This window comes from Staurois parvus, unplaced genomic scaffold (genome assembly GCF_062004578.1).
Source record: "Staurois parvus isolate SC_StPar_1 unplaced genomic scaffold, SC_StPar_1.0 ptg000287l, whole genome shotgun sequence".
Lineage (NCBI taxonomy): Eukaryota > Metazoa > Chordata > Amphibia > Anura > Ranidae > Staurois > Staurois parvus.
The window spans coordinates 20511648-20525148 of record NW_028318083.1 but is presented as its reverse complement, the minus strand read 5'-3'; the positions used below and the strand labels follow the sequence as shown (position 1 = coordinate 20525148).

The 13501-nt window shown below is 41.5% G+C and overlaps 1 protein-coding gene across 2 annotated transcripts in view; it reads right to left on the bottom strand.

Moving 5' to 3' along the window:
* The window catches only part of DTNBP1 (dystrobrevin binding protein 1), a 179409-nt gene that overhangs the window by 122701 nt on the left and 43207 nt on the right, over positions 1 to 13501 (bottom strand). The window lies entirely within an intron of this gene.

The following is a 13501-nucleotide window of genomic DNA, read 5'->3' as shown; positions in this document are numbered from 1 at the left end:
ACAGCACGGCTAGGGAGGGCTCCACCCACATAGCCGTGTCAGATGGCTTGTAGTTCTCAGTGGACCCTGAGCATGCTAATTAGCAAGCTCATAGATCAATCACATGGTCTACAGCTCTGTAACATAAAACCCATAAAGAGGTATGAGCACCAGAGCTGCAGGCGTGTGCAGGTGCCTGGAGGAGTGCAGGTGCAATGCTCCCCTGAAAAAAAACAATAAATTAACTTTTTCCTGCAAAATATGTGCATTTTTTTTTTCAAAAAGGTGAAGTTAGCCTTTAAACCAAAAGTTTGCAGATACCTACACAAACACACCTATCTGGGCTATATGGGATTTTTAGAAATCTTCTTCCTAAAACCTAGAACAGGCTTCATCCCTCTGGAGAAAGCTTTCCACAAGGTTTGGAAGTGTGTCTGTGGAAATGTGTGCCCATGCAGTCAAAACAGGTGTCAGGTTTTGATGTTGAACGTGTATAGCATTTTATTCAACATAGGGATGCAGAACTATAGTTGGGAAGAATACGTTTTTGGAACATTTAAGTGGTTCTAAAGGCTGAAGGTTTTTTACCTTCATGTATTCTATGCATGAAGGTAAAAAAACCTTCAGTGTACAGCTCCTCCCTCAACCCCCCTTAATACTTACCTGAGTCCGATCATGATCCAGCAATGTGCAGAGGATCGGCTGCTCTCCTGGGTCTCTGCCTTCTAATATGCTGAGAGAGAGCACCAGGAGCCATTGGCTCCTGCTGCTGTCAATCACAGCTAGTGAGGAGGGAGCAGGGGTGGGACTGAGCCGCGTCCTGTTTGTCTTATGTACACAGAGAGCGGGGCTCGGGAGCGAGGATGCACAAATGCCCCGATAGCAAGCAGCTCGCTATGGGGGCACTTGGGGAACAGGAGCGCCAGTGGCCGACCGCTGAAAGCAAAGACGCATCTGTGAAGAGGAAGGGTGAGTTAGGCAAGGGAGTTTAGGGGCATGTTCACAGCACTGCATTATGACAGCCCATTCATTTAAAATAGAATGTACAGCAATTTTGTAAGCACAGTGTAGCACACTGAATGCACACTGCACATTAGAGTGCTGCAACAAAAGTGTGCTGAAGAAGTGCATTAAGCTGCCATTCAGAATGAATGGCACAGCACTGCACCAATGCACGTTACCATGACCCAATGGTGTGAACAGTCCTAAGGATAAGTGTACTTTATTTAAATGGCACCTATCCTACTAGAAAAAAAAATTAAAAAAGAACTGCATACATTTTTCAATTATTTTATTTTTTATTCAAAATTATACATTGAAGTACCATGCTGCAACTGTGTGACAAACATTTGGCACACGGTTGCTGTGCAGTTCCATTAACTTCAGTTGGTACATTTGGCAAGCAAAATGCCTGCCAAATGAGATATGGTGAGTATAAATTGCAGCACTGTTAAACATCAAGCCTGTGGCAATGTGAACAGACCTGAGTGGCGCCACAGATCACCCGCCTATTTTTACTGCCTGCGTGAATGGGGCTGTACTCAGTGACAACTGTTACCAGTCAAGGAGCTCTCCAAATCACATGTACAACAAGGAAAGAGGGACACACCTCAAACTCAACCAACAATAAAATGAAGAGGGGGTCACTAACATACTTTATGTTTACAACTGTAAAAGCATACAATGTCACATCAAAATCCGGGGCGGGCAACTGTGCCCCCTAACTGTTGTGGAACTACAAGTCCCATCATGCCTCTGGAAGTAACTGTCAGTCTTCCCAAAAAGACTCTGTCTCTGGGAGTAATCCTTGTAACTGTTAGTCTTGAAATGCCTCGTGGGACATGTAGTTCCACAACAGTTGGAGGGCCGCAGTTGCCCACCCCTGCTCTAACCACTTGGAGGAAACTAGTCACATGGTCATGAAATATAACTGCCAACTGTTCCTAGTTGCCATATAATGGATGGAGTTTGGTTTATTTTTATTCTTAACCACTTGAGCTCCAGAGGATTTACCCCCCTTAATGACCAGGCCTCTTTTTGCTACTTGGCGCTGCACTAATTCAACTGATAATTGTGCGGTCATGCAATGCTGCACCTAAACGAAATTTACGTCCTTTTTTTCACACAAATAGAGCTTTCTTTCGGTGGTATTTGACCACCTGTGCGCTTTTTATTTTTTACGCTATAAACAAAAAAAGACCAAATATTTTGAAGAAAAACAATATTTTTTACTTTCAGCTATAAAAAATACATAGTAAACTCAAAGTTGGTTATAAATTTAGGCCAAAATGTATTCTGCTACATGTTTTTGGTAAAAAAAATCCCAATAAGTGTATATTGATTGCTTTGTGTGAAAGTTATAGCGTCTACAAACTATGGTATAGATACTGCAATTTACGACATTTTTTTGCTATACAGCGCTGCGCTAGTTTAACGGACAATTGTGCGGTCATGCAATATTGTACATAAATGAAATTTATGTCATTTTTTTAACACAAATAGAGCATTCTTTTGGTGGTATTTTATCACCTGTGCACTTTTTATTTTTGGCGCTATAGCCAGAAAAAGTTTTGAAGAAAAAACATTTTTTTGAAAAAAACAATATTTTCTCATTTTGATCATAAAAAATATCTAAAAAAACTAAAATTTCGTCATATATTTAGGCCAAAATGTATTCTGCTACATGTTTTTGGTTAAAAAAATCCCAATAAGTGTATATTGATTGCTTTTTGTGAAAGTTATAGCGTCTACAAACTATGGTATAGATAATGGAATTTACACAGCTTTTACTTTCTGACTGCCCATCACATTTCTTGAGGTGCTAAAATACCAGAATAGTACAAACACCCTCAAATGACCCCTTTTCGGAAATTAGACACCCTAAGCTATCTTCTGAGAGGCATATTGAGTCCATGGAAGATTTATTTTTTTCCACAAGTTTCTGGAAAATGACAAAAACTTTTTTTTTCTTTTTTTTTTTACACAAAGTTGTCATTTAAATGATTTCTTTCTCGCACAAGCCATGGGTATATGTGGAATTACACCCCAAAATACATTCTGCTACTTCTACTGAGTATGGGGATACCACATGTGTGAGACTTTTTGGGAGCCTAGCCACATACAGGAGCCTGAAATCCAATGACCACTTTGAAAGCCTGAAAGTGCGTAACTTCCTCATTACACTTCCTCACTACCTATCACAGTTTCGAAGGCCCTGACATGCCAGGATAGCCCCAAACCCCCCCAAATGACCCCTTTCTGGAAAGTAGACACCCCAAGGAATTTAAAAAGAGGCATGGTGAGTATTTTGCAGATCTCATTTTTTCTCACAAGGTTTTGAAATATAAAAAAAGAACAGAAAAAATATGTTTTTGTTTTTTTTCTTCATTTTCCAAAAACTTGTGGCAACAAATGAGATCTGCAAAATACTTACCGTGCCTCTTATCAAATTCCTTGGGGTGTCTACTTTCCAAAAAGGGGTAAGTTGGGGGAGTTAGGTGCTATCCTGGCATTTCAGGGCCTCCGAAACTGTGATAGGTAGTCTGGAAGTGTAATGAGGAAATAAAGCCCTTTAAAAGCCTAAAGGTGCTTATTGGATTTTGGGGTCCTGTACTTGGCTAAACTGCCAAAACGTCTCTCACATGTGGTACCCCCATACTCAGAAGAAGTAGCAAAATGTATTTTGGGGAGTAATTCCACATATAACCATGGCATGTGTGAGCAGTAAATAATTTAATTGACATCTTTGTGTAAAAAAAAAAAAAAAATTATTTTTGTCATTTTCCAAAAACTTTTGGTAAAAAAATAAATTCTTCTATTGATTCAACATTCCTCTCAGCAAATAGTTTGGAGTGACTACTTTCCAAAAAGGGGTCATTTTGGGGGGTGGGGGCGTTTTATGCCCAGCATTAGAAGTTTATGCCACACTTCATTCACTCTTCTAACCACCTGAAGACCAAGCCTTTTTGTTCACATGAAAACAATCAGTATTTTTTGCTAGGAAATTAATTTAAACCCCCAAACATTATATATTTTTTTAAAGCAGGCACCCTAGTGAATAAAATGGTGGGTACTACAATTTTTTATGGCACATAGTACTCGCGCAGCGATTTTTCAAATGCAATTTTTTTAAAAAAAATACACTTTTTTTACTTTTAATGTACAAAAACACAATATATTGGCCAATTATTTCTTAAAATATAAAAGATAATGGTATGCCGAGTAAATAGATACCAAACATGACATGCTTTAAAACTGCGCATGCCACGTTCAATGGCGACAAACTGCAAACATTTTTAATATCCATAGGCAGCGCTTTAATAGCTTTTAAAAGCCACCATTTTAGATTTACAGAGGAGGTCTAGTGTTAGAATTACTGCCCTTGATCTGACGTTTACGGCAATACCTCACATGCATGGTTCAACCGCTGTTTACATAACGGCACAGAGTCAAGGCTTGTGCACACAGGTGTGCGCACATGGGAGGGGCAATTTTTTTTTTTTTTTTTTTTTTATAGTTATTTTGATTTTTTTTTTATTATTTTTACATTGTACCTTTCATTTTTTTTTTTTTTTAATCACTTTTAATGCTATAACAAGGAACGTAAAAAACCCCTATAACTTTAATGGGCATTGTCATATATTCTTTTTTGAGAAATCTGGGGTCTATCAGGCTCTAGATATCTCCTCTGCTCTTACATTATCTAATCAAACCAAAATCGGTGTGATCAGATGCTTTCCCAATTTACAAATGGCGCTGTTTATATCCTGCAAAACTGAAGTGATGAAATGCTTGTAGCTTCCGAATTCTTAGACTATAGAGATGTTTGGCACCATTCTGGTGTCCAATCAGCTCTATGGTCAGCTGGCAGAAACACCGGCTGCATTCTCAGGTTCCCCCGATGGCACGAAACTGCCCGAGAAGGCCGTGGAAGGCAGCGGGGGAGGGGGGACATAATCTTCCACTGCTTGTAAAAGCAATCTTGCAGCTAATTAGCCACTAGGATTGCTTTTACAGGAAAGCCGATCACCGGCTGAAAAAAACGATACCAGGATGATGCCTGCAGCTGTAGGCATCATCCTGGTATAACCATTCAAATCCAGTGATGTACCAGTATGTCGCTGGTCCTTGTTGGGTATATATGCTATGTTCTTTTTTTTTTTTGTATGCAGCCAGTGGACTGAATGAAAAAATGAGAAGAAATATCTGCCAGAAAAAGTGTGTGGTATGCCCACTATTAGAATATACCGCCCTGCATCCACCCACTTCTAATGGTGGGCACACATTAGGTCACACTTTGCCACAAGTGCCAGTTCCAAGATTGAATAAATGTCTAAATAGTGGCACGCTTGAATAAAAATTGTCCACGTATAAGTGGTACCCCGTATGGAGAAATGATGACACCAAGTCCCAAACTGCTCCCCATGTAGTCTGGGCATCCGGGGGGCTTCACGTGACTATCTTTTCCCTCGTAAATCTAAAACTTATAACTATAGCCTGTTGCCCTCTCACAGGTCTTCTACATCTTGACCCCATATCTGGCACGCTTGCAGGGAAGAAATTGTTTGAATGCAAGGCGGCCAGAAAAAATAATAAGGGACTCATCAACGCAGATGTTTTGCTGGGGAGTATAGACATCTGCAAACTTTAGGGTAAGGTGATTTGCGAGGGGCTGAATTTTGTGGAGCCGTCAAATTCAGGGTTACCCCGAGGATGACAGAGTGTATTGTCGCTGAAATGCATAAAACACATTATACTCTCATATCTATGCCTGGCCATGGCAGCAGAGAACACGGCATATGATGAATCGGGTCTGCGGACCAATACAACCGAAATTCACTTCTTTTAGTAATGCCCATGTTGAGGGTTAGGCCCAAAAAAAATTTAAATTTGAAAACCGTAATGAGTTTCCATGCGACTCGTCTGGCAAGGTTTGAATTTGGGTTGGCGGCGATAAATTGTTGTGCATATAGACTGCTTTGATCCACAATCAACGCATACAGATATTCCGTGAAAAACAGCTCCAAAAATCAAGGAGGTATGTGAAAGACCAAGATGTACTAGACCGCTGGTACTCGCCAGTTCACCAAAAGGTAGAGCGGTACTAGTACTGGCACTCTGCTGCATATGAGAGCCATCAAAATTTACCGACAAGTGCCGATCAGGCCTGATTCTGCGAACACTGCGGTTTTGTGTGCAATGTATCAAGTGACAGTGATCTACTGACACTGCACTTGCTGGGGGAGAAGGGGGGGTTAGCGTAGGGGCTTAACGCAGGTGTTGGCAGGTGCTGGGGCTGATCCCGCTAATGCTGCGTTTTTGCGGACGCTATACTAATGTGAACGCTGGTATAGTGCTGACCTGATCAAAGATATTGACCCGTTCAGACACTATAATAGCAATGGAGGTTTATTGTACATGGGCGTGCTCCTGGCAATCAAGGGGTTAAATGTGATGACTGGTGTACTGTTGGGCAACTGACGCTATCTGGGAGGGGTGTGAAAACCACGGGAGCGCGAATTACGTATATATATATATGTGATTTTGCGTACCCATGCCGCCCTGTAGCAGTATTTCTGCTGAAGGGTGGTAAGGAAGCGGTTACAGAAGAGGTTTGTGTTATGGCGCTGCGTTACTTTAACTGACAATTGCGCGGTCATGCAACACTGCACCCAAATTAAATTTACATCCTTTTTTTTCCACAAATTGAGCTTTCTTTCGGTGGTATTTGATCGCCTGTGCGTTTTTAATTTTTTGCGCTATAAAAAAAAAGGCTGACAATTTTGAGACAAAAAAACAATATTTTGGACTTTTTGCTATAAAACATGTCCAGTAAAAAAAATTAAAAAATCAAATTTTGTCACAAATTTCATCCAAAATGCATTCTGCGACATGTCTCTGCTAAAAAAAATCCCAATGCGTGTAAATTAATTGGTTTACGTGAAAGTTATAGCGTTTACAAATGGCGGGAAAGATACTGGGATTTTTTATTTTATTTATACTAATAATGGTGGCGATCAACGACATATTGCGGCGATCAGCGACATATGACGGCGACCAGCGACTTATGGCGGGACTGCGGGACTGTGGCGGACATTTTGACACTGGGGGGAACTGACTTGGGGTCACTGACATCCCCAGTGACACCAATACAGTGATCAGTGAAAAAAAACCCCACTGAAACTGTACTAATGTCACTGGGGAGGAAGGGGTTAACATTTTTAGTGTTCACTGTGTGAGGGGAGTGTTTTACTAGGGGGAGGGGGTGTGTGCTGGAGGGGGGAGCTGATCGAGGCAGAGAAACCCTCTGCAGCTTGTCACGAGCTGAGCAACTGACAGATAACAAGGCTGTGTGTAAACAATGCAGCCGTGTTATCTGTAAGTAATCACAGCTCATCGCGGCCAAAAAGCCGGTAATCACTGGCCGTGACCCGGCGGCTGGGACCCGCTGATGACACCCGCGGGACAGGTAGGGCGTGCACGCGCCTCGCGTGCGCCCCCTACCTGTTTTGCAGAACTACGTTTTAAAACGTGGTTTTGCCTGTGAGTGCCGCCCTGCCACCGTATATCTACAGTGGCTGGGCGGCAAGTGGTTAAATGATGCCAACAATCCAGTCTAACATAATCCTTGCTGATCATTTGCCTGATACCATAGTAAAAAGACCAAATAAAATAAAACAGTAAATGCTTGTGAAAAATGCTGCCTGGACACAGATTTAAAAGGAAGATCTGAACAAATGGTTTTATGCTAGCTGCGTATCCTCCTCCTTCTGTTTTGCCACACTTGACCTGCATATAATAATTATAGGAAGATCTAAAGAAAGAAAACTGAACTGTAAGTAGGGATTCAGGATAGCAATGAAAGCACAGGCAATGGAATAAAATCTTCCTCTAAAGCAGAGCAAAAGCATGTCATAGCAGTCTACAAGATGTATTAATCCAACCAAAACAGAACATGCACTGAAACAACTCCTCATGGAAATGAGCATCACACAGACTGCCTACGCAACAGCACACATAAATTAAGCTGATCAATGTACAGAAAGGCAACACGGATGCCAGAAGAAAAACACCATGAACTCTTATAGTAAGCAATGCATGAAGAGTCGCTATTACTGTAAAAAAAAACCTTATTACACAAATTGCATTTTCTAGTATGGCAGCAATATTTAGGCCCTAATCTGCTACTCCTAATTGCCTAGTTCACGGTTTCCTACAAATCTATGTGAAAGCATTGGTGTATTAATTACAAGCAACCTAAATACAGTGATACCTCAGTTTACAAATGCCTTGGTTAACATAATTTTCGGTTTACGAATGAAAATCCATTGAAAATAATGCCTCCATTTACAAATTGTTTTCGTAATACGAAGTGTATGTCAGTGCTGATTTTTAAATGCAATTGTCGGCTTTTTCTATTCTTCACTATAGTTCACAGAATTAGCTGTTACTTTCCCCAGAGTTAAACAGAAACTTTGTTTCTTTTAAGAAACTAAAATAAAACATTGTTTCTCTTAACTCAATAAACTAAAAGAAAAACCTCTCTTTTAGCTGGGGGGAAAGTGACAGCTGAATTTCTGAGCTATAGTGAAGAAAACAAAAAGCGGTAATTACATTTAAAAACTGGAACCATAATAAATTTAAAAAATGGCGTGGGGTCCTCCCTCCCATCCATACCGAGCCCTTCGGGTCTGGTATGGATTTTGAGGGGAACTCACACGCCAAAATGTAAAAAAAAAAAAAAAAAAATGGCGTTGAGGTCCCCCCCAAAATCCATACCAGACCCTTATCTGAGCATGCAGCCCAGCAGGTCAGGAAAGGGGGGGGGGGGGGGAGGCGAGCATGAGCGCCCTCCCCCGAACCATACCAGGCCACGTGCCCTCAACATGGGGGGGTGCCATGTTGATGGGGACAAGGGCCTCTTCCCCACAACCCTGGCCGGTGGTTCTGGGGGTCTGCGGGCAGGGGGTTTATTAGAATCTGGAAGCCCCTTTTAACAAGGGAACCCCCAGATCCCGGCCCTCCCCCATGTGAATAAGCAAGGGGTACCCCTACTCATTCACAAAAAACAAAAAGTATAGTGTGAAAAAAAACAGGACACAGCCATTGAGAAGTCCTTTATTAAAAGAAAGAACTAAAAGAATGTCCCCCATAGTAGATCCAACGTCAATCCCGATGTCAGCCGTCACCGCCGCTACATTCCTATGGGAAATGAGTGACCCCGCCCCAGGTGACATCATTGATGTCACCTGGGGTGGGGTCACATTTGTGATGTCCTCCGGTGGCCCTGTCCCTTACATATTTAAGAACTGTCAAACCACCGGAGCAGGCAGGAATCTGGAAGCCACTGTCGGGAATGGTGCCTTTTTTCAAAAATTTTTTTATTCTTTTTTTCAGGTCGGTGGCGGCAGCGGCAGTGATAGCGGGCATCGCGATTGATGTTGGATTTACTGCGGGGGACATTCTTTTAGTTTTGTCTTTTAATAAAGGACTTGTCGAAGACCGTGTCACGTCTTTTTTCACACTGCACTTTGTTTTTTGTGAATGAGTACCCCATAGTACCATGTACCCCATACTCATTCACATAGGGGGGAGGCTGGGATCTGGCAGCCCCCTTGTTAAAGGGGGCTTCCAGATTCCGATAAGCCCCCTGCCCGCAGACCACCGGCCAGGGTTGTGGAGAATTGGCCCTTGTCCCTATCAACATGGGGACAAGGTGCTGGGGGGGGGGGGGCTCGCTCATCACCCCCCTTTCCTGACCTGCCGGGCTCCATGCTCAGATAAGGGCCTGGTATGGATTTTTGGGGGGACCCCCATGAAATTTTTTTTTTTTAATTTTGGCGTGGGAGTTCCCCTTTAAAATCCATACCAGACCCAAAGGCCTTGGTATAGATGGGAGGGGGGATCCGAAAAGTCCTTCAGAACGAATTAAATTCGTAAGCCGAGGTATTACTGTATTTCATGTGTCATTCTCCAAGGGCAGCTGGGAAACAGGCACTGCTAATAATGCCCAAGAATGGCATGAAAGAGGAAGCCATTGCTGGATTAACTCTTTTGTATTGTTTGACTTACTCTTTAGCTATGAAAAGCTAACTGGGAAGAGCAGCATGTGCAAGAACAATTTCTAGTGTGCCTTTGTGCCTTTCCCTTTTCTCCACTTCATTTGCTTACTGAAAGCAGAAAGAGGAAAAGACATGTGTAAGCTCTATGTCACTCTTAGGCCTCATGCACATGGGTGCCTAGGGCCATACAGTGTTAAAATCTGTCCTATTTCCCCACTCAGGAGCCACAGATGCTGGGTATAGAGCTGCCTATATAAATCAATGGCTGTTGTCTTCTATTGGTGGCTTTAGGTGCCTAAAAAACAACAGCCATGACATGTTAGGTGAACCTGCTGTTTCCCGCTACATGGGAAAAAAAAAAAAATCATACTGTAAGTTCAATGTAACATTTCTGAACACACACTTAAGCAGTCAGAGACATGCTGACAGAGAAAATGCTGACTTTCAAATTAGATTAGCATGCTCATATGCAAGTTGTACAATGAACATCATCATCGCATCGATGAATTTACTTAATAGTGTTTAGCATATTAAAATGTTATTTCGTATTTGGGGCATAATTAGATACATTCACTGTACTTAGCACAAAACCTCACAACGTCACACTGCAGCAAAAATGAACACATTTACTCTGCAAGGTCTGAGTTCCTTTACTTCAATAGACTACCTTATATGACTGGGCATACAGGCTATTTTATTTATTTCAGGTACTTACATAGAGCCGTCAATTTACGCAGCGCTTTACATATATATATTGTACATTCACATCAGTCCCTAACCCTCAAGGGGCATAAAATCTAAGGTCCCTAACTCACATTCATACACATACTAGGGACAATTTAGACAGGATCCATTTAACCTACCAGCATGTCTTTGGCGTATGGGAGGAAACCCATGCAGGCACAGGGAGAACATGCAAACTCCAGGTAGGTGGTGCCGTGGTTGGGATTCGAACCAACATCCCTAGTACTGCCAGGCAGAAGTGCTAACCATTTAGCCACTGTGCTCCCCATATTAAATATCTTCAAAAAAGAGGCAAAGTAACAAAAAATTAGAAACATTAGACCACCATTATCTTAATTATATTATGGCTGCAGATACAATAGAACATGTTTTTGGGATACTTTTCCCTGCAGTTGATTTCTAGGGTCACCTCCATGGGGTCCCCTTAATCAAAGCTGTGATAATTGTCACCTGCTCTAAAATAGTGTTTCAAAGTTCCATCCCTAAAAAGGAACACGTCATGACATAAAAACACAGGCTTGCCTTTGCTGGCCTCCTAAAATGCTAGTTAGCTTGCTGCCATGGCGATCATCTCTTCTAAGTCATTGAAATGGAACCATTATGCAACCAGCAAAGTCAAAATTTCTAAATAATCCCAATGCTTTTGTTTTCTCGATAAATGTGCAGTATATCATATGGGCTCCTTTCATGCCATGCGAAATAAATGTAAATTGTGTGACCCAGTGCGCTCTTGCCACATTCACACCTCTCATAAGTGAGTGCTATGGCGAACATACAATGGATGGCAATGTCTTCCGTCAGAGTAGCAGAATGTCAGCAGCATATCAGGATTAGAATAGCAAGGACAACAAAATGTTTAACGGTTAGCACTTCTGCCTTACAGCACGGGACTCCTCAGTTCGAATCCCAACCAGGACAATACCTGCATAGAGTTTGCATGTTCTCCCTATGCTTGCCTGGGTTTCCTCTGGGTACTCACGTTTCCTCTCACACTCCAAAGACATATTGAGGTTAACTGGCCCCTGTATAAATTGACCCTAGTATGAATATGCATACATGGGAGACAAGGACCTTAAGATTGTGAGCTCCTTGAGGATGAGGACTGATGGGAATGTGCAAATTGTAATGTGCTGCGTAAATTGCTGGCACAATAAAAATACCTGTAATAAATAAAATTTATTGTCGCAAAATCAAAAGTACGATGTCTTGGCTGCAAAGAACTGCTTCCTCAAGACAGTGGTTAGCTCCTCATTGATAAAGGGGTCCTATGCAACCCTGGTATGGCGTGAATGGCCCCCAAATACTTTTTCCTAGTCACAAAAATACATGTGGGCATTGGGGTGCACCCAAACAGACGTGAGCAAAAAAGGCCTGGTCAGAAATGGATTAAAGAGAATGTATTTTTTTTTACACATTGGGGTTTATTTACTAAAACCGGAGAGTGCAAACTCTGGTTCAGCTGTGCATGATAGCCAATCAGCTTCTAACATCATCAGCTTGTATAATTAAAGTGGAACTCTAGTCAGAAAATGAAGTCTTGCTAGATCACTTCAGGCTGGCCCCTTTTGCAGGTATAGCTATGTGAAACATTAAAAATAAGTGCTTATATTGTCTCATTCTCCACATGCTCAGTTGCTCTCCATTTTTAGGCATTTTTAGGCACTGTGCCAAATTTGTAGAGGCCGATCTGCTGACAGTCTAAAGATTAAAGCAGAACTAAACCGATTTAACACAATAAAAAACAGTTACATTTTCAGCATGCCAGGAATATTGTCACATTTGCTTGTGCTCTCAGCCAAACTATCAAATGACTTGTTTTATAACTGATCATATCTGCAGCTCCAAGGCAGGTGCAGTTCAAACAGATAGCAGCTTCCTTGGCTGAAAAGGATAGGTGGGTTTAGTTCTGCTTTAACTAATGCTCAGGGCTCTGGGCTTCAACAAAATGTCAACCTCCAGCAAGAACAAACAGGAACAATGCTGGAGGCAATTTACAGCACTCACCAATGTTGGTTGCACAATTATTAATGTGGAATGTATGTTCTTTGCTGAAGAACATTATTTTTTAATCTATTGTTACGATTAAAGATTAAACAAAAAAAACTGGAAGCTCATTGGTTTTTATGCAGAGCTGCACCACATTTTGTACTCTACAGTTTTAGTGAATCAAACCCATTATCTTTATTTAGCACACTTATTCAATTAAAAAAAAATAAAGTGTAACTTAAAGTGGAACTACACTGCATGTAAGCACCACAAAATGAAAATGCTATTTAATTAATTTTTAATATTCAAAGAAAGTTCATCCATCCATGTCTCCATGCTTTATTTTGCTGAGAAGTCACTTTGAAAAACACCCCCTAGCATTTCTGGCCATGGCCATCTTCAGTAAGTGCAGATGATTCATGTAGCATTTACTTCCTGGAATCTATGTGCCTTGAGCTTAGGCAAGCAGGCAGGACTTTGTACTTAGCTGAGAAACCCCTCCTCCCCATTTCCCCTCCTGAAGATTCCTGTGATGTATGACATCATTTGCCTAGGCATGGAAAGCAGGAAATAGCTGAAGAAATGTAGAAAAAAAAGTAAATATGATATACTTTCCTCTCTATTTGTTAATGCTAGCAGCATAAGGAGTCAAAATAGTCAATTTTGTTTAAGAGAGGGAAGTTCCACTTTACACCCAAAAGGGAGTTAACTCAGTTTTAACACCCCCCTTC